Genomic DNA, 25,615 nt, shown 5'->3' with positions numbered 1-25,615 from the left:
CCACCTCGGGGGTGGCGGACGGACTCAGGTCCGTCCGCCATCCTAATAGGCCCCTATGTGTGCAGTAAAAGCTCCGTCTTTTCCAATGTATCACGTTCTCGTTTGCAGGTCTCTGTTTGATTCTTTACCCCAGGATACTGCACTCTCATAGATGGACATGAGAATGACTTCAGAAGAAGCAGCCACCTCTCTTTAGGATTGTCTTTGATTTTGGTAGTATTTAAGTGAAAGGCAGAAATAATTCCACCTTAAAGCCTAAATGGAAAGCAGAAAAACACCTTTGCAATAGGACTAGAACACTAAAGGGATCCAAATAACGTTGATGGATTAGGTTCACATTTGTAAATTCACACACTTCAACTGCCAATCAAGCAACAACCCAAGAAAACTTCTTATGGTCACAGGTGCAGTTACCTTGCAGACAAGAGCGTCATGATTTGAATGATGTAGCAAGTGCAGTAGCACCGGGCCCAAAAGATGTTAGAACTCCTCTAAACACATAATATTGCTATATTTGACTACTAAACAGGCAGTCACAATTACAGTTACCTTTCAGTTAAAAGGGACTTGATTTGAATGATGCAGCTGGTGCAGTGGCACTGGGGCCAAAAGCTCTAGGGACCCCACTAAACTCACATTATTGGTACATTTTACTACTAAACAAGACATCATAAGGGCATTTATCTAGCAGGCATTAGGGTCATGATTTGAATGGTGCAGCAGGAGCAGTAGCGCCAGGACCAAAGGCTCTAAGCACCCCACTAAACACCTAATAATGCTATATATTACTACTAAACAGGCAGTCACAAGTGCAGTTACCTTGCAGACAACAGCGTCATGATTTGAATGATGCAGCAGGTGCAGTGGCATTGGGCCCAAAATATGTCATGATTTCCTCAAAACACCTAATATTGCTATAGATTTAATACTATACAGACAGACACAATTGCAGTTATTTTGCAGTTAAAATGGGCTTGATTTGAATGGTTCGATAGGTGCAGTGGCACCGGGGCCAACAGCTCTAGGAACCCCACTAAGCCTAGAATATGGCTAAACTTTACTATTAAACAGGCAGTCACAAGTTCAGTTATCTAGCAGACACTGGGGCTGTTATTTAAATGCTGCTGCTGCAGATACAGTGGCACACAGGCCAAAAGTTGTCAGAACTCATAAACACCAGGGGCCAGATGTAGGTGGCCCCATACCGGTTGGTAACGGCCGAAATTACCGAATTTCGGCCGTTACCTACCGGTTTTGGGCATTTGGGATGTAGGTGGCTACATTTCAGATTCTGTAATTTAACGAATCGCTAATTTAAGGAATCGGTAAATTACCGAATCCTTAAAATACAGAATCGGTAAATTACAGAATCTGAAATGTAGGGAGCACTCAAATGAGTGCTTTTCCCATTTTAGGATTTGTTATTTACCACGAACTATAAGTTGATGGTAAATAACGAATACCTTTGAAAATGCAAATCTGTGCATTTTCAACTGTGCCATGTATGCCCTTAGGATATGTATGTGTGCCACATGTGAACACAAGCACGATTCAGGGGTGAAACAGGGTGTCAAAGTGACACCCTGGCACCCTTGAATGTGTCCCCCATTTTACCGAATCGGTATTTACCTATTCAGTAATAGCCATTCATTCCTATGGGCCTCCAGGCCCATAGGAATGAATGGCAATTACCGATTCGGTAAATACCGAATCTTACCAATTCGGTAATTGTTACCGAAAAATTATCTACATCCCATTTACCTATTCTTAAATACAGAATCGGTAACATTCGGTATTTAAGAATAGGTACATTGAGATTACCTACATCTGGCCCCAAATATTGCTACATTTAACTACTAAATAAGCAGTCACAAGTATACTTACCTTACAGTCACTAGGGTCATGATTTGAATGGTGCAGCAGTGACACCGGGGACCTAAGCTCTATGAAGCCCTTTAACACCAAATATTGCAATATTATACTACTAAACAGGCAGTCACAATTGCAGTTACCTTACAGGCCTTAGGGTCATGATTTGAATGGTGCAGCAGGTGCAGTGGCACCAGGCCCAAAAGTTGTGATAACTCCTCTAAACACCAAATATTGCTATATTTTAATACTAACCAGACAGTCACAAATGCAATTATCCTGCAGGCACTAGGGGCATGATTTGAATGGTGCAGCCGGTGCAGTGGCACTGGGCCCAAAAGTTGTGATAACTCCTCTAAATAAATAATATTGCTATAACATCAATTCATTCTATTATTTCCCACTTTCATTTTTCAAAATGTTGATATTACTTACCTGCACTGTACCACTAGCAACAACACAATATATTGCCTTGTTTATAAACAAGTTATAACACTTTAACAGACTTTTTGTAACTTATATTGCACAACTACTCAGCAAGCTACAACTTACAACAACAAAAAACACTTAATATTAATCACATAGGCGAAACCTAATGCATTTACCAATGCTTTTTTGATGTTTGGGGCATATGTCCTCATAAAATTGTCCCATAAAATGTATCCACTCCAAATTTGTGTCCTTTTTTCTCACATCTTGGGGATCCTAAAAGTATTCAGGGTTTTTGGATTTCCTCAGAGATCTGGGAAAAATGCCCACATACAACTACATTTTGGTTTTCATTGGAAAAATGGGAAAACGTGTTGTGCAAGAAAGTGTATTTTTTTCTATAAATGTCATCAACGAAAGGTTTGCAGTGCTTAGATCACCAGCTTTCATGAATGAGCAGAGATGTAAAAAAACAATTTTTACCAACATTTTTCTATTTTATTGGTTTCTACCTACTTCCAGTTAGGGGTGTGAAACCCGTGGGTGAACCCAAAAAAGGGGTAATTTTTGTAGATTGCTTTTGGTTTTCCTAAAGAAAGCAGTCAATGGAATCAAAAACTGTAAAAAAAAAAAGAGGGAAAAATACAAATAGCTGACATTTTCATCTGTAATTGTTTGCCCGGATGGCTGATTTACAAAAGGTATACACTGCTGCGTTTTTCAGAACCCTTCTGTTCACAGGGTTATATAATATTTGTTGATTACTCAAAAACATGTGCTGCTCCTGGCCAACAACTAAGCTGCAGCTTATAATGAGGTTTCATTGTGTACCTGCCTTGTGTACCTGCCATGCAGCAATCCATTTGGTAAGATCGAATGAATAAACTGGATGAAAGCGATGCATTTTTCAATTCTGTCCTAGATACTGAGTTTAGGAATAGTGGTTATTTGTGCATTTTGCAAAATATGTTCTTTCTTGCACACTGGCTTACATTTGGGAGCAAATAATGGAGATAAAATCAATCCATAATATTGAATATTATACTATTCTGTGTTCCCACACTTTTCCCAATAAAATGGTTGTGTGGCTGTGTTTAGCGTCTATGATACAAAAAGCCCCAAAACTCAACGTGGAGACATCAATATTTCCTGCTAAGAAACAATTTCTTTTGGAAATGGGGGTTGCTGCGAAATTTGGGCTCTGACTTCGCCGCCCCCATGAAAACCTAACAAACTGAGACATTTCTGGAAACTAGACACCCAGAGGAGTCCAAGGTGGTCTGATCTGTGTGGATCTTGTAATCCTTTCTTACTCACAAAGCCCTGCAAGTGTAAAACCTTGGATGAAATGAGCCGTTTTTTATATATTTCTGTGAAGGAAACTTCCAGAATCTGCAGGATTCCACAAAATTCTTACCACTTAGCATTCTCACAGTTCTGATAAAAGTGGTACCCCACATATGTGACTGGGCCTAGCACCCACACCGCGAAAAGGCTTCAAACACAACCATATGCATATTTCCTGCCTAAATAATACCTGTTTTGGTGATGGGGTAGGTGTGGAATTTGGACCCTGGCTCAACTGCACCCAGGTAACTTACTAAACCCGGACATTCCTGAAAACTAGACACCCAAGGGAGTTCAGGGTGGTAAATCTCATAACCTTTTCATATTCACAATCTCCTTCAAATCTCAAACTTTGGCTAAAATAATGTATATTCCTCAAATTTTAGTGACAGAAACGTCCCAGATTTGTAGGGATCCACAAAATTCCTACTACCCATCGTTCCCACACCTTTTCCAATAAAAGCTTTATACCATTTGTCTGGCTGGGGCTGGGACCTGCAATACAAACGCCTTCAAAATGCAATGTGGGGAAATCAACATTTCCTGCCAAAAATGGGCAGTCTGGGTAGCTGCGGAACTTGGACCATCACCCATGGAAACCTCCCAAACCCAGAATTTCTGAAAACTAGACACCAAGGGAAGTCCAGGGTGTTCTAACTTGTATGGATCCCTTAACCTTTTTTTACGCACAGCGCCTTGCAAACCTCAAACTTTGGCTAAATTCACAGATATTCTTCACATTTCTTTGATGGAAACTTTCATAATCTGAAGTGATCCACAAAATTCTCACCACCTAGCATTTTGACGCTTCTGATAAAAACAGTACCCCAACTGTGTGGCTGGGCCTAGTGTCTCTGACAGGCATGAATAAAAACTGTGAGGATATGAAGGCAATGTGATCTTCGCATTGGTCCGTGACTTGATCTATGCCTGTAACAGGCACTCGGCCCAGCCAGACAAGCAGGGTACTGTTTTTATTAGGAAAAGTGTGAAAACAATGAGTGGCTTGAATTTCCCCATGTCTCCCTCCCCATGACAAATGTAATGTGCATAATGGGAATGTCACTGAAGTTGGTTGCATGACATGATTATCTCATTGCATTCAAGTGGTTAAAACAGAATTCAAGGACTTAGGCATTTGTTCACTAATGAAACATTTCAAAACTGCAATATTAAAGCCAAGTTTATTGGCAAAAGTAAACAAGGTTGTTGAACAGCTGGTATTTTGGGTTTGGGGATTTGCTTTAAGTAGTGTTTGTAGAAATGAGACGCTCATTCTAAGGAAGTTACTATTGCCTTTGAGTTACTGTAACCTGAACGCATAACTTAAATGTATAAGAATGAGTAAAAAAAGAAAGAAAAAAGCCTAAATAGTGAATAGAAAAAAACATTGCCAAAGAAAGGTATGTGGCCCACTAGCCCTAGCACTTACCTGTGCTACTTTTTAGGTGAATGTGCATATGTGATCAGGCAAAATGCAATCACTGACAATGTAAGCAAGAGTGACTGAAGTGGGCTGATCAATTGTCCCATGTTGTATGCTGTAGAAACAAAATGTGGATGCTAGTTGAATGGACAAAGTGCTTGACCCATAGCCCGACTATGTATTTATATATGTATTTTCTTTTAAGACTATTTTAATTACACGCGGGTGAGCAAAACGACTAAAGCCGTCTCTTGGCTAGACTTAATTTAAAACATAACTGTAAGTGTGTCAACCTCAAGGATTTAAACAGGACTATCTAGGTTGCTCTATTGAGAACATTAAACAATTCTGAGACGGTGGCCTAGGTCAAGTATGCCAAGATGTTTAGTCTGATGGGTTTCCATGTGTTTATTTAGTGATCCTTATTTACATCAGAATCAAACTGAAAATGATTAACCTCAAGGTAATTGTGAGAAGTTGGCCTGATATACGATGTTTCCAATTCTGGAACCACCTTGTATCAGTCCAAGCTTTCCCTTATGGTGTCTGGTTGTAAGTCAACCTTGTAGACAAGCTATCTTAATGGTAGCATAGACTAAGCAGCCTTAAAGGCTTAACTCAAGAGGTCGTGTTAAGCGAGCTGTTTAACCAATCACAGTCCTGTAATACCAAATGAAAGGACACCACACAAATATATATTGGCATTGCACATTTTCTGTCTATTCGCACTGTCTATTATCTGTTGCAAAAAACCAAAACCAAAACCAAAAATAAACATCAGCCAGAAATTAATCAACCAAAATAGCACTAAGGACTTCATTTTCCCATTTCCTTTTCTCCCGCACCACCCATGAACCCAACCCCTGAACCCCCGAAAGCCCCCACCGACCTGTGGCCCTTCTCCTACTCCTACTTCCCTCCCCCACGCTAGCCACAGAGCCCTATCCCCTAACATTGAGGTGTTGTGGTATTACATCCCTTAATCCCGAGGGCCTTGCCCCTCACCTCTCCTCCCCCCATACTCCGCGCGGTGCCTGCCGCTTTGTGCATGTAAATGTTAAACATGCATTTTTAACCTTGCGGCGGGTGCTGCTTCAAGCAGCACCCGCCGCAAGGTTAAAGATACGGGATGTGACCGCCAGGGTGGCAGTCACATCCTAATTGCACCGGAGGGACCGCCGCTGCCCCTGCGGACGGTCCCTCCACCTCGGGGGTGGCGGACGGACTCAGGTCCGTCCGCCATCCTAATAGGCCCCTAAGTGTGCAGTAAAAGCTCTGTCTTTTCCAATGTATCACGTTCTCGTTTGCAGGTCTCTGTTTGATTCTTTACCCCAGGATACTGCACTCTCATAGATGGACATGAGAATGACTTCAGAAGAAGCAGCCACCTCTCTTTAGGATTATCTTTGATTTTGGTAATATTTAAGTGAAGGACATAAATAATTCCACCTTAAAGCCTAAATGGAAAGCAGAAAAACACCTTTGCAATAGGACTAGAACACTAAAGGGATCCAAACGACGTTTATGGATTAGGTTCACAATTGTAAATTCACACACTTCAAATGCCCATCAAGCAACAACCCAAGAAAACTTCTTATGGTCACAGGTGCAGTTACCTTGCAGACAAATGCGTCATGATTTGAATGATGTAGCAAGTGCAGTAGCACCGGGCCCAAAAGATGTCAGAACTCCTCTAAACACATAATATTGCTATATTTGACTACTAAACAGGCAGTCACAATTACAGTTACCTTTCAGTTAAAAGGGACTTGATTTGAATGATGCAGCTGGTGCAGTGGCACTGGGGCCAAAAGCTCTAGGGACCCCACTAAACTCACATTATTGGTACATTTTACTACTAAACAAGACATCATAAGGGCATTTATCTAGCAGGCATTAGGGTCATGATTTGAATGGTGCAGCAGGAGCAGTAGCGCCAGGACCAAAGGCTCTAAGCACCCCACTAAACACCTAATAATGCTATATATTACTACTAAACAGGCAGTCACAAGTGCAGTTACCTTGCAAACAACAGCGTCATGATTTGAATGATGCAGCAGGTGCTGTGGCATTGGGCCCAAAATATGTCATGATTTCCTCAAAACACCTAATATTGCTATAGATTTAATACTATACAGACAGACACAATTGCAGTTATTTTGCAGTTAAAATGGGCTTGATTTGAATGGTGCGATAGGTGCAGTGGCACCGGGGCCAACAGCTCTAGGAACCCCACTAAGCCTAGAATATGGCTAAACTTTACTATTAAACAGGCAGTCACAAGTTCAGTTATCTAGCAGACACTGGGGCTGTTATTTAAATGCTGCTGCTGCAGATACAGTGGCACACAGGCCAAAAGTTGTCAGAACTCATAAACACCAGGGGCCAGATGTAGGTGGCCCCATACCGGTTGGTAACGGCCGAAATTACCGAATTTCGGCCGTTACCGACCGGTTTTGGGCATTTGGGATGTAGGTGGCTACATTTCAGATTCTGTAATTTAACGAATCGCTAATTTAAGGAATCGGTAAATTACCGAATCCTTAAAATACAGAATCGGTAAATTACCGAATCTGAAATGTAGGGAGCACTCAAATGAGTGCTTTTCCCATTTTAGGATTTGTTATTTACCACGAACTATAAGTTGATGGTAAATAACGAATACCTTTGAAAATGCAAATCTGTGCATTTTCAACTGTGCCATGTGGCAGATATACATGCCTTTAGGATATGTATGTGTGCCACATGTGAACACAAGCACGATTCAGGGGTGCAACAGGGTGTCAAAGTGACACCCTGGCACCCTTGAATGTGTCCCCCATTTTACCGAATCGGTATTTACCTATTCAGTAATTGCCATTCATTCCTATGGGCCTCCAGGCCCATAGGAATGAATGGCAATTACCGATTCGGTAAATACCGAATCTTACCAATTCGGTAATTGTTACCGAAAAATTATCTACATCCCATTTACCTATTCTTAAATACAGAATCGGTAACATTCGGTATTTAATAGGTACATTGAGATTACCTACATCTGGCCCCAAATATTGCTACATTTAACTACTAAATAAGCAGTCACAAGTATACTTACCTTACAGTCACATGGGTCATGATTTGAATGGTGCAGCAGTGACACCGGGGACCAAAGCTCTAGGAAGCCCTTTAACACCAAATATTGCAATATTATACTACTAAACAGGCAGTCACAATTGCAGTTACCTTACAGGCCTTAGGGTCATGATGTGAATGGTGCAGCAGGTGCAGTGGCACCAGGCCCAAAAGTTGTGATAACTCCTCTAAACACCAAATATTGCTATATTTTAATACTACCAGACCGTCACAAATGCAATTATCCTGCAGGCACTAGGGGCATGCTTTGAATGGTGCAGCCGGTGCAGTGGCACTGGGCCCAAAAGTTGTGATAACTCCTCTAAATAAATAATATTGCTATAACATCAATTCATTCTATTATTTCCCACTTTCATTTTTCAAAATGTTGATATTACTTACCTGCACTGTACCACTAGCAACAACACAATATATTGCCTTGTTTATAAACAAGTTATAACACTTTAACAGACTTTTTGTAACTTATATTGCACAACTACTCAGCAAGCTACAACTTACAACAACAAAAAACACTTAATATTAATCACAAAGGCGAAACCTAATGCATTTACTAATGCTTGTTTGATGTTTGGGGCATATGTCCTCATAAAATTGTCCCATAAAATGTATCCACTCCAAATTTGTGTCCTTTTTTCTCACATCTTGGGGATCCTAAAAGTATTCAGGGTTTTTGGATTTCCTCAGAGATCTGGGAAAAATGCCCACATACAACTACATTTTGGTTTTCATTGGAAAAATGGGAAAACGTGTTGTGCAAGAAAGTGTATTTTTTTCTATAAATGTCATCAACGAAAGGTTTGCAGTGCTTAGATCACCAGCTTTCATGAATGAGCAGAGATGTAAAAAAACTATTTTTACCAACATTTTTCTATTTTCGTGGTTTCTACCTACTTCCAGTTAGGGGTGTGAAACCCGTGGGTGAACCCAAAAAAGGGGTAATTTTTGTAGATTGCTTTTGGTTTTCCTAAAGAAAGCAGTCAATGGAATCAAAAACTGTAAAAATAAAAGAGGGAAAAATACAAATAGCTGACATTTTCATCTGTAATTGTTTGCCCGGATGGCTGATTTACAAAAGGTATACACTGCTGCGTTTTTCAGAACCCTTCTGTTCACAGGGTTATATAATATTTGTTGATTACTCAAAAACATGTGCTGCTCCTGGCCAACAACTAAGCTGCAGCTTATAATGAGGTTTCATTGTGTACCTGCCTTGTGTACCTGCCATGCAGCAATCCATTTGGTAAGATCGAATGAATAAACTGGATGAAAGCGATGCATTTTTCAATTCTGTCCTAGATACTGAGTTTAGGAATAGTGGTTATTTGTGCATTTTGCAAAATATGTTCTTTCTTGCACACTGGCTTACATTTGGGAGCAAATAATGGAGATAAAATCAATCCATAATATTGAATATTATACTATTCTGTGTTCCCACACTTTTCCCAATAAAATGGTTGTGTGGCTGTGTTTAGCGCCTATGATACAAAAAGCCCCAAAACTCAAAGTGTAGACATCAATATTTCCTGCTAAGAAACAATTTGTTTTGGAAATGGGGGTTGCTGCGAAATTTGGGCTCTGACTTCGCCGCCCCCATGAAAACCTAACAAACTGAGACATTTCTGGAAACTAGACACCCAGAGGAGTCCAAGGTGGTCTGATCTGTGTGGATCTTGTAATCCTTTCTTACTCACAAAGCCCTGCAAGTGTAAAACCTTGGATGAAATGAGCCGTTTTTTATATATTTCTGTGAAGGAAACTTCCAGAATCTGCAGGATTCCACAAAATTCTTACCACTTAGCATTCTCACAGTTCTGATAAAAGTGGTACCCCACATATGTGACTGGGCCTAGCACCCACACCGCGAAAAGGCTTCAAACACAACCATATGCATATTTCCTGCCTAAATAATACCTGTTTTGGTGATGGGGTAGGTGTGGTATTTGGACCCTGGCTCAACTGCACCCAGGTAACTTACTAAACCCGGACATTTCTGAACACTAGACACCCAAGGGAGTTCAGGGTGGTAAATCTCATAACCCTTTCATATTCACAATCTCCTTCAAATCTCAAACTTTGGCTAAAATAATGTATATTCCTCAAATTTTAGTGACAGAAACGTCCCAGATTTGTAGGGATCCACAAAATTCCTACTACCCATCGTTCCCACACCTTTTCCAATAAAAGCTTTATACCATTTGTCTGGCTGGGGCTGGGACCTGCAATACAAACGCCTTCAAAATGCAATGTGGAGAAATCAACATTTCCTGCCAAAAATGGGCAGTCTGGGTAGCTGCGGAACTTGGACCATCACCCATGGAAACCTCCCAAACCCAGAATTTCTGAAAACTAGACACCAAGGGAAGTCCAGGGTGTTCTAACTTGTATGGATCCCTTAACCTTTTTTTACGCACAGCACCTTGCAAACCTCAAACTTTGGCTAAATTCACAGATATTCTTCACATTTCTTTGATGGAAACTTTCATAATCTGAAGTGATCCACATAATTCTCACCACCTAGCATTTTGACGCTTCTGATAAAAACAGTACCCCAACTGTGTGGCTGGGCCTAGTGTCCCTGACAGGCATGAATAAAAACTGTGAGGATATGAAGGCAATGTGATCTTCGCATTGGTCCGTGACTTGATCTATGCCTGTAACAGGCACTCGGCCCAGCCAGACAAGCAGGGTACTGTTTTTATTAGGGGAAGTGTGAAAACAATGAGTGGCTTGAATTTCCCCATGTCTCCCTCCCCATGACAAATGTAATGTGCATAATGGGAATGTCACTGAGGTTGGTTGCATGACATGATCATCTCATTGCACTCAAGTGGTTAAAACAGAATTCAAGGACTTAGGCATTTGTTCACTAATGAAACATTTCAAAACTGCAATATTAAAGCCTAGTTTATTGGCAAAAGTAAACAAGGTTGTTGAACAGCTGGTATTTTGGGTTTGGGGATTTGCTTTAAGTAGTGTTTGTAGAAATGAGACGCTCATTCTAAGGAAGTTACTATTGCCTTTGAGTTACTGTAACCTGAATGCATAACATAAATGTATAAGAATGAGTAAAAAAAGAAAGAAAAAAGCCTAAATAGTGAATAGAAAAAAACATTGCCAAAGAAAGGTATGTGGGCCACTAGCCCTAGCACTTACCTGTGCTACTTTTTAGGTGAATGTGCATATGTGATCAGGCAAAATGCAATCACTGACAATGTAAGCAAGAGTGACTGAAGTGGGCTGATCAATTGTCCCACGTTGTATGCTGTAGAAACAAAATGTGGATGCTAGTTGAATGGACAAAGTGCTTGACCCATAGCCCGACTGTGTATTTATGTATGTATTTTCTTTTAAGACTATTTTAATTACACGCGGGTGAGCAAAACGACTAAAGCTGTCTCTTGGCTAGACTTAATTTAAAACATAACTGTAAGTGTGTCAACCTCAAGGATTTAAACAGGAATATCTAGGTTGCTCTATTGAGAACATTAAACAATTCTGAGACTGTGGCCTAGGTCAAGTATACCAAGATGTTTAGTCTGATGGGTTTCCATGTGTTTATTTAGTGATCCTTATTTACATCAGAATCAAACTGAAAATGATTAACCTCAAGGTAATTGTGAGTCCTTGTTTTAAAAAAAATGTTTTAGGTCTAGCTTGACAGCGCTGCTGTGACTAGACCAGACCAGAAGTGATCGACAGAAACATGAGCTTTAAGAAGCAATACTGTGAGCGCTTACCCTTTCCCACATGTTGGTCTCCCCTCTACAGGATGTGATTGGGTCGATGTTGTGGGCTACAGTTGAAAGGAAATAATAATAATAATAATAATAATAATACTGAATTTTATAAAGCGCGAGCGGCTACCTCCGGAGCAAGTGTCCCGGCGCTCGGTGGGCAGTAAGGGGCAGAACAGGAGATAAAAATTATTGCCTGAAAAGCCAAGTTTTCAGTAATCTCCTAAAGCTAGGTTCGGAGGATGCCTGTTGTAATTCGGGCGGCAAGGTGTTCCAGAAAAGTGCCGTACTTGCGGAAAAAGTTATGCCTCCCAATCGAGCCCTTTTCACTCGGGGACACACAGATAAACCTGACAGTTAGAACGAAGGAGTCTAGCCTGGGAGTATCTAGGCAGGCGTGTTTTTAAATAATTCGGGCAAGTACCGTGTAGGGCTCTATAAGCCAAAGTGAGAGCCTTAAATTTTATCCGGCTTGCCACAGGCAGCCAGTGTAGCATGCGTAGGTGCGGAGAAATGTGGTGTTTAAAAGGAACATGCCTTAACAATCTCACAGCCGAGTTTTAGACGGTTTGCAACTTTTGTATTAAAAATTTCGGGAGTCCTAAATAAAGGCCATTGGCATAGTCAAGCCTCGAGGTGACCATGGCGTGAATAACCGTCTTTCGACAGCCCTCCGGGAGTAGTTGAAAAAATCTCCGCAGGTTCCTAAGTTTGCTTAGGCAACCTCCAGCCACTTGTTGTATGCGAGGGGCAAAAGATAGGCCATCATACCATGTAACCCCCAGGTTTTTTGCCTTAGAGCTAGAAAGCGGTGCTGGGCCAATCTCGGCCGGCCACCAAAACTCGGCGGGAGGGTGGTCACCTTTGCCAAAAAAGATAACCTCCGTTTTTCCCGCGTTCAGTTTCAGTTTGTTGGTATTCATCCAGCACGCCACATCGCAAAGGCAGCCCTTGAAATGAGCAAAGGCAGCCTCCGATACTTCAGAGTATGGGAAAACCAATTGGGTGTCATCAGCGTAGGAAATCGCAGTGACCCCACAATTGGCAATCAGCGTGACAGCGTAGCCAAATAAATATTAAAAAGCAGCGGGCTGAGAGCCGACCCCTGTGGGACCCCGCAGTTCAGTCTCCTGGATTTAGACGAGAAGGCGCCCAAGGCCACCTTCTGAGACCTGTCCGACAAATACGAATGGAGCCAGCCAAGTGCCTGCTCCTGGAGACCGATCTCTGCCAAACGTTGTACCAACCTGTCGTGGTCTACCGTATCAAATGCTTGTATGTCATAGATTATGCTTAATATGGTATACCTGAGTTGGATCTGGTGCAAGGCAATCATCAAGGCTGTAGGATGGATCGTAGAAATGTTATGACATATGCAATAGGTCTGATCTGTTTAATATGTAAAGTGCTAACAAAAGCAGTGGAACTGACATGTTTTGTTTGAATCATATGTTGAAGACAATAGACGCTTCCACCCCCTCCCAGCCCTTTTTTGGCTATTTGGTGTTTTCTTGCTTAGGCCTTCATAATTATTGGTCCACATAAGCTATCCATGCCAAATCTGCGCTCTTTTTTCCCAACATCCTGGGGATTCTAAAGGCACCCAGGGTTTGTGGGTTCCCCAGGAGGAGAACGAGAGCATAGCTAAAATATAGCTACATTTTGAGTTTTTGAGGAAAAATAGGGAAAAAAGTGCTGTGGACAAAAGTGCTTGTTTTTTCATAAAAATTAGATCAACGTAAGGTGAATGGATTTTTTTTTTACCACAGTTTTGACCTATTTTTCTAATTGTTTTGCACTTTCAACCTACTTCTAGTGTGTGGTGGGAACCAGTGTGAAAGCCATGGGTGATCCAAAAATTAGACAGGATTCCGGATTCTGCAAAGGGTTCATATGTGTAGATCTCTCAAGGTTTTCTCAAAGAAACTAACTGTTGGAATGAAGAAATATTAAAACCTAGGAGTTAAAAAACTGACATTTGTGACAATGTTTCATTTGTGACAATGTTTTCATCTGTAATGTTTTGTCACGATGGCTGATTTACAAAAGCGGTGTACCAATACATTCCCCAGACCCTTTCAGGTGTGGGGATTTATAAAGTTTGTACCCAGAGCCAACAACTGAGCTGCACCGTACAATGTTTTTTCATTGTGTTGCGAGTATAGACCATGGGTACTCACCAACATTTTCCCAGGAGCCAAAAGGTTTGTCTGTCATGTCACCTAGGGCCGAATTGATGCCAGCAGGGTGCCGGTAAAGAAGGTTTTGAGGATGCAAAGCATATACATCCAGTGGCTGAATTGCACAATGTGAAACCAGAAACCAAAAAACTTGGGATTAATCCCGGCTTCACCATTTTACCAAACCGTGTGATCCTAGACAATTGTTTAATTTAACTTTCCCTCCTTTTTCTTCATTATCATATATAAAAGGACATCAAATAACATGACTTCTCCTGCATTTGATTTAATAAACTATAATGCTTTTCATGTTTAATAGAAACCCAGCCCAAACAATGCACTTAACAACTGACTTGCACCTTAGTACGCTATTAACAGTATTGTCAGGTTTTGGGAAAAAAAGAATGTTTGTAAATTCATTTTGAAAACTATTGCTTTAAAAAAAATACTTCTCAATGCACTGATATAATGTGATGTGCTAGGGTGAAACTGTTCTGCATGTTTATGAAATACACTTTTCTAATTTTGAAGAGAAATTATCATATTTCTACACATTTGCTGCAAGATGCCTTTAAAAATACAGGTTTTTCTAAAGTTGAGCTGTGAACTAGGATAACCTAGTTACTTCCTTTCTTAAACTTCAATTAACCTTTAAATAAAGGCTTTCCTGTTTATTTAACTTATTTCTCAGTGTTAGTGCTGAGTCGAGAAAACAGTAGCCCAGTGCTGCTCTTGACCAGGAGACTGCAGTTAAAGGTCAGGAGGGCGGTATACAGCCCCCGGGCCATACTTTGAGTACCACTGGTACAGACCAATTCATATGGCGAAATATGAAGAGTGAAAATATCAAGGTAACCTATGTATTTCGGAAATGGGCACAAGATATGGGAGTTTAGGAGCGGTGATTAGTTGTACATGTCTGAATCTGTGGGTACCCATAGGTGCATATGATTGAGAGGGTATTTTTCAAAATATCTTCTTTCGTACACACTGGCTTACATTTGAAAGGCACAAATGCCGCAAAATCCAATAGGTAGTAGCAAATATTCTACTCTTCTATGCACCCACTTGTCTTCTGATAAGTGTGCGGGTAGGCCTAGTCCCTTCGAGGGGAACAGCCCAAAACGCAACATGGATACATTATATTTTTCCACTCAAAATTTACCAATTTTTTGCAAAGTGGGTAGATGTGAAATTTGGGCCTTAGCTCAGCCGGCACCTAGGGAAACCTAGCACCCCTGTAAATTTGTCAAAACTAGCCACCTAGGGGGATTCACGATGGAGTGATATGGGACTCTCACCAGGTTGTTTTATCCAGAATCCCTTGCAAACTTCAAACGTTCGCCCAAAAAAACAAATTTTCCTCAATTTCTGCGATGGAAATTTTTGGAATCTGCGGGGGCCACAAACTTCCTTCCAACCAGCATACCCCTAAATCTTCTGATAAAAATAGTACTTCACTCATGTGGGTAGGCCTAGTGTACGCAACAGGAAACGGCCCAAAACGCAACATGGATACATCACATTTTTCCACTCAAAACTGACCTGTTTTTTACAAATTGGGTAGCTGTGGGTTTTTGGGCTGTAACTCAGCAGCCGGCACCTAGGAAAATCTAGAAAACCTATAAATTTTTTAAAACTAGACACCTAGGAGAATCCAGGATGTGGTAACTTGCAGGGCTCTCACAAGGTTACTTTACCCAGAATTCTTTGCAAACCTCCATCTGTGACACAAAAACACGTATTCACAAATTTCTGTTGTGGAAATTTCTGGAATCTGCAGGGAAACACACACTTCCTTCCCCTCACCATTCCCTAAGTCTTCTGAAAAAAATGGTACCTCACTTGTGTGGGTAGGCCTAGAGCCCGCAACAGGAAACGGCTCAAAGTGCAACGTGGATACATTACATTTTTCCACTCTAAGCGGACCTGTTTTTTGCAAAGTAGGCAGAAGTGACTTATGGGCTCTCGGGCTACTTAGCAAACCTGTACATTTTTTAAAACTGGACACCAAGGGGAGTCCATGGGGGTGTGCCTTGTGGGGATCCAATGAGTGCTTTTTTACCTACAATGCAATGCAAAGCTCAAACGTTGCCCAAAATCATTCCTTTTTCTTACATTTCTGTCACAGAAACTTCCGGAATCTGCAAAATTCCTACCACTCAGCATTACCACACGTTTGCCTATAAAAACGCTTCCCCACTTGTGTGGCTGGGTCTAGTGCTCGCGACAGGATCGGATCAAACCCAGGTTAATGTGAGCCCTTGCATGGGGCCCCCTATTGACCTCGGTTTGATCAGTTCCTGTCATTGGCACAAGGCACAACCACAGAAGTGGCACAGCGTTTTTATCGGCACAAGTGGGGTACTGCTGTTTGGTAGGAATTTTGTTTCCATCCCAGAAATGTAAGGAAGTTGTCTTATTTCAAGTAAAGATTTGCAGGGCATCGTGGGCAAGAAAAACTTGTGGGATTCACACTATGCTCAGCAACCTGGAATCCCATTGGTTGTATACTTTTCAAAAATGTCTGTGGCTGGTAGGTTTCCAAGGATGGCAGCAAAGCACAACCCCAAATTCCACACCTCTCCCGTTGCTTATCTCTCCAAGTAGCACTTTAGAGCCTTTTGTGTGAAGGTCTTTTTGCCCAATCGCACAAGTGAAGTTCCATTTGTATCGTGAGACTTAGGGGACTGCTGCGTGGTAAGAAATATGTGGCTCTCCGTAGATTACAGAAGTCTTCTCAGAAATGTGAGGAAAATGTGTGTTTTTAGTCACTCTTTGAAGTTTGGAGGGCATTGTGGTTAAGAAAATGGTGTGGAGTGCATTCGTAGCACACCACCTAGAACTCACCCGCATGTCTAGTTTCACGAAAGAACTGTCTGGGTCTGGTAGGTAGAATACCCCACCCCCATCTCCTCCCCTGCCCCAGGAGAGGCAGCAAGTCTATTAGGCCTGGGATGGGGTGGAGCGCGGGCCCATTCCGGGAGGGGGGCTCCCCCCCCAAAAAATATTACATGAATCTAGTCCCTAGTGTCTAGTGGGCTTTCTGCCTCCAAGAGGGCAGATTGGAGTAATCGTCCTCATCCACCCCCAGGGGAGCAGAACATTTCCTGGTGTGAGGAAATGGTAAGGCCTGTTGAGGACAGCCCCACCCCTTTATTTCTTTTAAAATAAAATCCTTGGTATCTAGTGGGCTCTCTGCCCTCCCAAGGGTTAGGATTGGGGATAATTACCCTCATCCGACTGCCAGGGGGGAGGGGGGGACAGAAAGACCAAGGTCCTATTTGAAAGGGGTGGGTGCATGACCATGATGAGAAGCAGCCCCCCCTAATATTTTTTTTTAATACTTTCCCTGGTGTCTAGTGGGCTTTTTGCCCCCTCCCATCCTAAGGGGTGCAAAAAGACTGCTGTAGGTAAATATGTTGGGGGCAGACAGGCCCGCGCCTAAAGGGCTGCTCCTCCCCTGGTGCATAGTGGGCAAATCCCTGCTTGGGGTTCATCAACGAGGAATCCACTAGGAAGAGGAATCACTAGAATGGGGAGATTCACCCCTTTCCAGCATTACCTCTTCCACTCCAATCAGTGATTGGGGGACTGAGATGCAGTGAAAGTAAAACAAGTCCTTTGTTCGTTTTACTTTCACTTTACTGTAATGATGTCAGTGCACCATCCGTCATTACAGTAAACTTTGAAAAAGCACTCAAGCTGCTCCCGAAGGACACACAAGGGATGCCTAATCCTGTACATCTAGTCTGTCCCATTATTTATGTGGTACCAGGGACAATTTGCACAGCAACAGGTTCTAACTCTAAAAATCAGCAACATCCTTTTATGGGCCTACAGCAACACATAGAGCTTTTCACAACCAGCAAGGTTAGGCCAACAATATTTGTCAAGATATGTACAATGTAAAATTAGATGCCTGCTGTTGAGATCTTTCACCTCTGGTGTTGTGAGGCCTTTATGCCTGAGTCGCACAACTGGGGACCAAGATCCTCTTTTCACACAGTCTCTAAAGCAGGGGTCTACTCACTTTTCTGTACTGAGAGCCTCTTCTGATCAGTGAAAATCGTCATGAGATACTGAAGTGCAAGTAACTTGCGCACTGCTCTGTGCATTGCAAGTGCAAGTATAGGACTCCTTCTCTGTTTTATGAAGCCACATTGATCCTCATGTATTAATTCTGGGAGATGCGTTAATATTTGCGCTGCAAATATGTTGATAAGGATCTTTACGTCAACATTTAAAAGCGGGATCGGCCTGTAAGAGGAGGCGGCCTGCATGTTTTTTCCGAGGGTTGGGGATTAGTATTGCGAGGGCTACCTTCCCCCTCCTTCTTATTGCACCTGTCCGAGAGTTCACATTGCCACCCCATTTTCTATGGATGTACGTTGTTACAACGCATGCTTTTACTACGCATGCCTTTACAACGCAGGTTTTTCAACGCAAGTCGTTACAACGACTTGCGTTGGGGGGTGCTGGATAGTGAATAGTTTAATTTACTATTCCAACTCCAGTCCCCGTGGATAGTAGGGAAGGTGTTGGATAGTAAATTAAACTATTACCTATCCTAGAGCGCCCCAGCGCAATTCGTTGTAATGGCTTGCGTTGAAAAACCTGCGTTGTAAAGGCACTGCGTGGTAAAAGTTGCGTCGTAAAGGATGTTTCCCATTTTCTATTGCATTTGCACAGTTTGTAATATAAAACTCCTTCCTATGGTGTTTAGCAAGGAGTTCACAATGTAATATCTCTTTCTATTTTAATTATCAGGGTTCATAACGCAAAATTCCTTCCTAATGTATGTGAGAAACCTAGTTCATGATGTCCCAGGGCAGGCGATAGTTACCAGACCCCAATAGTGTCAACGTAGAGGGGTCTTTCGCGTTTGGTGTCCTGGAAACTCTGTACCCTGGCCCAAAAACTGGGTACCAAGTACCTCTTTTAGCACCTAAACCTCAGGGTAACAAGGGAAAGTAATCTGATGCTGGTTTCTGGAATTTAATTGAGCTAGAACATCAAAACGCAACAATGTACAAAAATAACAAATCAACGTCCAGCCAATACTTCTTTAAAAAGGAAAAAGTACATTGTAATGAAAGTACAACTGAAGACTAAACACAAAATTACAAAGATTTCAATTGCAAATTGAAACCCCTCTTAAAGCATCCTCGCAGAATCAGAAGGTGCAAATCACATATTACAAAGAAAATCACATCACCATCTCTAGCACAATACTGGATGGATATAGTAGCACATCTTAATAGGGCCACTGGCTGGGACTTACAACCCACACTGCCCTATGAGTTCTGATACTAACTCCGCAAAACACACAAGGTGATGGACCGAATGTTGCACATTGGCAAAACATTCACCCCAAGTCACAGATCTGGGTTTAATCCATAGATATGCTACTCACCACGCCACCCCAGTTCAGACATGACCATATGCAAATCAGTCTTGACCTTGTGCCTCATGGGAACAGCCCAGCCCGAACTGCCAAGCCATGTCTTCCCTGGACCGGAATCAAGCATCCTAGGACCGGTTTCTGGCTATCAGCCATCATCAGCCAGAATAGGTTGACTCCAGTGCCGTAGTGAGCACGGGACCCACATCTGGGCATACCCTTACCACATAGGACGAACAGCAAAACACACAAGATGATGGACTGAATGTTGCACATTGGCAAAACATTCACCCCCAGTCACAGATCTGGGTTCAATCCATCGTTATTTTGCTCACCACGCCACCCCAGTTCAGACATGGCCATATGCAAATCAGTCTTGACCCTGTGCCTCATGGGAACAGTCCAACCCGAACTGCCAAGCAAGGCTAAACAATTGTTTTTTCATCATTAATTGATTAACTGAAACTATGATCTAGGACCCCTTGTTTCCCATACCAATTATGACCCAGGTCCTTTAGATTTCTTGGGTGACCCCATTCTCGCTAGCATTTATCTTGTGCAGGAATTCCGGCGAGGGTTTTTCTATGTTGTAAATGTCAATTGTCCTTGTTTTGTATATGTTTTTTTTTTCATTTTACTACTAAGAAAACTTAATTCTCTCAAGCATAGGACATGTCAGTAAAAGAAACTTTAGCATACAGCGAAGAATATATTGACCAACTTATCCAGGCCCAGGGGGGTGGCAGCTTCCTAGGCCGGACCACCACTACTATTGACTTAACATTAAATGACAAGATCAATAGATTGGAAAGGCTGGAAAAGAAATTAATTAGAACTAGGTTACATGGCCATACTCTAACTCAATATCTCCAGGCTAATGTGATCCCGGTAGGATTGCAAGTTCGGAATGAACCTGCCATTTTTGTCGACAACCCCAAATTTAAAGGCAATTTTAGCTTCATCTCAAATAATTGCTCCAGGCACTGGATGGTGCTTGGGGTTGAGACAGCTCTAGAAGAGGTTGAATGACTAATAAAAGAAATAGCCGACTTACGCAAAGAGATTACTGACGACAAAGCGCTGAACAACGCAAAAGAGGCTTTGGAGCGCCTTGAAAAAACACTGAAAGAGTTTGACACATACACTCAGTCAACTAAATTTGACAAACTTGCCAAAGACTTGAAATTTTATGATAAAAATACTGTTTATCCATACTTGACTGAAGGGTACTACAATCAAGAGAGTCGAGGGAGGTACTCAACTAGAGGACGAGGGGATATAGAAGATATGCTACATTCTCTGACTCGTCAGTTACAAGTGGCTCAGATACTGAACCAGAGAGACCAGGAACTAGCTCTACGATACACCCAGAATACCAGACTGTTTTTTTTAGAGGAGGAACAATGGGTGGATTTCAGAGGCAGGGGGCGCCCCTGGGGACGTGGCCAGCCGAATTGTAATCGAGGCAGGGGCAGAGCAGGGAAACAGGTACACTTTGGACAGGAAACTCACGGGGAAATCAGGACCCGACGACAACACTACAGATGGTGAACTCGTTAGACCAGGACTCACATGTCAGCCCCTTGATTAATCTATCACCCTATACCTTAACACCTGAAGAGAAAGGGATCTTGGAAAAAGGACTTTCCTTTGTACCGACTAACTTACCTAATACATTCAACGTTAAAGTTGAACTGCATCAGTTTTTTCGAAAAGTCAGTTTAAAACAATACTTTAATAAGATTCCATACAAACCCACTTTTAGCAATACGGGGCTCCGACCACCATCCACTTTTACTCCCCCTGCACACATGATTTCTCATAAGGTGTTGGCATACGAACAAGTGGTGATGAGAGATGTCAATAAACTCCTATCTCATAAGAAATACACCAAATATAACATCACGAGGCTAGAAAAACAGGCCTTTGAATCCCTCAAACACAATCTGGATATTGTGATAAAACCTGCGGATAAGGTTGTCGCCATCGTAACTCAGTTGCATAAACAACAATTGATGGACAGAATGCAGAAAAATGTCATTACATTCACCCCAGTACAGAGATCTGGGCCTAAATCCATCGTGTTTTTTGCTCACCAAGTCACCCCAGTTCAGACATGGCCATATGCAAATCAGCCTTGAACCTGTGCCTCATGGGAACAGTCCAGCCCGAACTGCCAAGCCATGTTTTCCCTGGACCAGAATCAAGCATCCTAGGGCCGGTTTCTGGCTATCAGCCGCATTCAGCCAGGATAGCTTGACTCCAGTGGCGTGGAGAGCACGGGACTCACTTCTGAGCATACCTGTCCCACTCGGGGTGACAAATGCAAAAACAACAATTGATTGACAGAATGCAGAACAATGTCATTACAATCACACCAGTACAGATATCTGGGCCTAAATCCATTGTGTTTTTTGCTCACCAAGCCACCCCAGTTCAGACATGGCCATATGCAAATCAGCCTTGAACCTGTGCCTCATGGGAACAGTCCAGCCCGAACTGCCAAGCCATGTCTTCCCTGGACCGGAATCAAGCATCCTAGGACTGGTTTCTGGCTATCAGCCATCATCAGCCAGGATAGCTTGACTCCAGTGGCGTGGAGAGCACGGGACTCACGTCTGAGCATACTTCCCACTCGGGGTGACAAATGCAAAAACAAAAATGGATGGACAGATTGCAGAACAATGTCATTACATTCACCCCAGTACAGAGTTCTGGGCCTAAATCCATCGTGTTTTTTGCTCACCAAGCCACCCCAGTTCAGACATGGCCATATGCAAATCAGCCTTGAACCTGCGCCTCATGGGAACAGTCCAGCCCGAACTGCCAAGCAATGTCTTCCCTGGACCGGAATCAAGCATCCTAGGACCGGTTTTTGGCTATCAGTCGTCATCAGCCAGGATAGCTTGACTTGGGTGGCAGAGTGGGCTAAAGAACGGTGATGGATTAAACCCAGATCTGTTGACTGGGTGTGAGTGTTTGATTGGTTCAGATGCTCCGTCCATCACCACCCCCTTTTTTACCACTTTGTTCGCCATAAGTTGGCAGGGTATGCTCAGACGTGAGTCCCTTGCTCACTTTGCCACTGGATTCAAGCAAGCCGGGCTGAAGACGGCTGAAATGCCAGAAACTGGTCCTCGGAACCTTGTTTCCGGTCCAGGGAAAGCATGGCTTGGCAGTTCGGGCTGGACTGTTCCCATCAGGCACAGGGTCAGACTGATTTGCATATGGCCATGTCTGAACTGGGGTGGCAGAGTAGGCTAGAGAACGGTGATGGATTAAACCGAGATCTGTTGACTGGGTGTGAGTGTTTGATTGGTTCAGATGCTCTGTCCATCACCACCCCCTTTTGTACCACTTTGTTCGCCATAAGTTGGCAGGGTATGCTCAGACGTGAGTCCCTTGCTCACTTTGCCACTGGATTCAAGCAAGCCGGGCTGAAGACGGCTGAAATGCCAGAAACCGGTCCTCGGAAGCTTGTTTCCTGTCCAGGGAAGGCATGGCTTGGCAGTTCGGGCTGGACTGTTCCCATGAGGCACAGGGTCAGACTGATTTGCATATGGCCATGTCTGAACTGGGGTGGCAGAGTGGGCTAAAGAACGGTGATGGATTAAACCCAGATCTGTTGACTGGGTGTGAGTGTTTGATTGGTTCAGATGCTCCATCACCACCCCCTTTTGTACCACTTTGTTCGCCATAAGTTGGCAGGGTATGCTCAGACGTGAGTCCCTTGCTCACTTTGCCACTGGATTCAAGCAAGCCGGGCTGAAGACGGCTGAAATGCCAGAAACCGGTCCTCGGAAGCTTGTTTCCGGTCCAGGGAAGGCATGGCTTGGCAGTTCGCGCTGGACTGTTCCCATGAGGCACAGGGTCAGACTGATTTGCATATGGCCATGTCTGAACTGGGGTGGCAGAGTGGGCTAAAGAACGGTGTTGGATTAAACCCAGATCTTTTGACTGGGTGTGAGTGTTTGATTGGTTCAGATGCTCCGTCCATCATCACCCCCTTTTGTACCGCCATCGTAATTCAGAGCAGGGAGGACTACAAATCTGAAATCCTAACACAGCTGGGGGTGGAGGGCAATTACAAAAAAAGCTATTGACAGACCCCAGTAAAGAATTTGCTACCAACATCAGATCTATCACTAATGCTGCCCTACATGAGGGTTTTATCTCTAAACATGAATATGAATATTTAAATAACGGTCACCCAAGGTTACCGACTATCTACACCCTCCCTAAGGTGCATAAACGCCCTAACAACCCACCGGGAAGACCTATTATATCAGGCTGTGGGTCTATCTTGGAACCCCTTTGTAAGTACATTGATTTGTTCATCAAACCCATTGCTGAAGGAACTGCAACCTATCTCAGGGACACCATGCAAGCTATACAAGTGGTAGATGGTACTTTATTTAACCAACGGGATGAACTGCTAGTAACGATGGACATAACATCGCTTTATACCAACATACCCCAGGGGGCTGCTCTCAAGGTCATCGAGAGGGTACTGGATGAGAGACCCATACCCCACTAAGTCCCTATTATTTTTCTGATACACCTTCTTGAGATAGCTATGACGAGGAAAACTTCTACTTTGAAGGTGATTACTATGTCCAAACGAAAGGGGTGGCCATGGGGGCAAGTTTTGCCCCGGATCTAGCCATAATCTTCATGGACTCCTATGAGCATGACTTTGTTCTGAACAACTGTAATCCACATAGAGAGTGTATAAAACGTTGGCGTCGCTACATCGACTATGTTCTGTTAATATGGAATGGGACCGAACAAAATCTCAGGACCTTCCATAAATGGTTAAATAACAGAACAGAGGATTTTCAGTTTTCCCTAGATTCTAGCAACCACAGCATCAACTTCCTTGACATAACCATAAAAACTGAGGAAGGTAAATTGTACACCACCTTGTACAGAAAGCCAAGTGAAAGAAATACTTTATTGCGGTACTCGAGCCACCATCCCCGCAACCTCAGGGACAACGTCCTCTCTGGACAGTTTCTGAGGTTGCGGAGGAACTGTAGTCGCAAGATCGATTTCTTTGAAGAAACGGCTACATTGATGGAAAGACTCCTTGAGAGGGGTTACCCTAAGAGATTACTAAAAAAGGCATGCAAGAGAGCATGGTTATGTCAAAGGGAACATCTCTCCTAGAACCTAAGTCAGGGATTTCTGGGAATAAAGAAAGGACGACCTGCGTTACAACTTTTAATACACGCAGTACAGAAATTAAGAAAATTATTAACAACCACTGGCATTTGGTGGCGGATGAGATTGGTATTTCCGAACCATCCATGTATGCTTTCAGCCATCACCACGTACAGACAAACCACACTCTGGAATTTACCACCATTATTGGGCCATTACAAGTGTAGGGCATGTAAGGCATGTCGGATGACCTTGGACCTTAAACAATGTACCTACAACAACCATACCCATACATTGCACCAACATACTAATTGCAACACAATGGGGGTCATTTATGCCATCCTATGCCCCTGTGGCTGCATGTATGTGGGGCAAACTGTGCAAAAAGTAAAAACATGTATTCTACAGCATAGTAGTAGGATACGGTGTAAAACCCAGGGAGCACCTCTAGTAGAACATTTTGAGAGGTTTGGACATCCCCCAGAAAGTCTAAAATGGTGGGTAATTGAAAAGGTAACCGCCAACGCACGTGGGGGTTATTTCGTTGGGGTACTTAACACGAGAGAGTGCAAATGGATGCACATCTTTGATACTGTGAATAAGGGACTTAATGAATATGAAGAGATTTCAAGACAAATGGCCAGTTTGAGCAATGGCTAGTTTGTCTGCACTATACTTACGGTATCTAAAATTTCTGACCCACTGTTTTTCCGTTTTTATAATGATCATTCTGTGCCCCTTGACATACAGCACATTCGTGTTTTTTAAATGATGATTGTCTTACTGCATTTGTCCTACCATTCTGTGAATATTGTATTGTATTTTGTTTGTCCGGAACACTTTGTTCGGCTCATTTTAACATATGTAAATATAGACACATATTGCACCTATCTCTTTCCAAATGCACTGACGCGATGTATATGTAATATCC

Source organism: Lissotriton helveticus, chromosome 6 (genome assembly GCF_964261635.1).
Source record: "Lissotriton helveticus chromosome 6, aLisHel1.1, whole genome shotgun sequence".
Classification (NCBI taxonomy): Eukaryota; Metazoa; Chordata; class Amphibia; order Caudata; family Salamandridae; genus Lissotriton; species Lissotriton helveticus.
Note: the sequence above shows the minus strand (reverse complement) of the source record.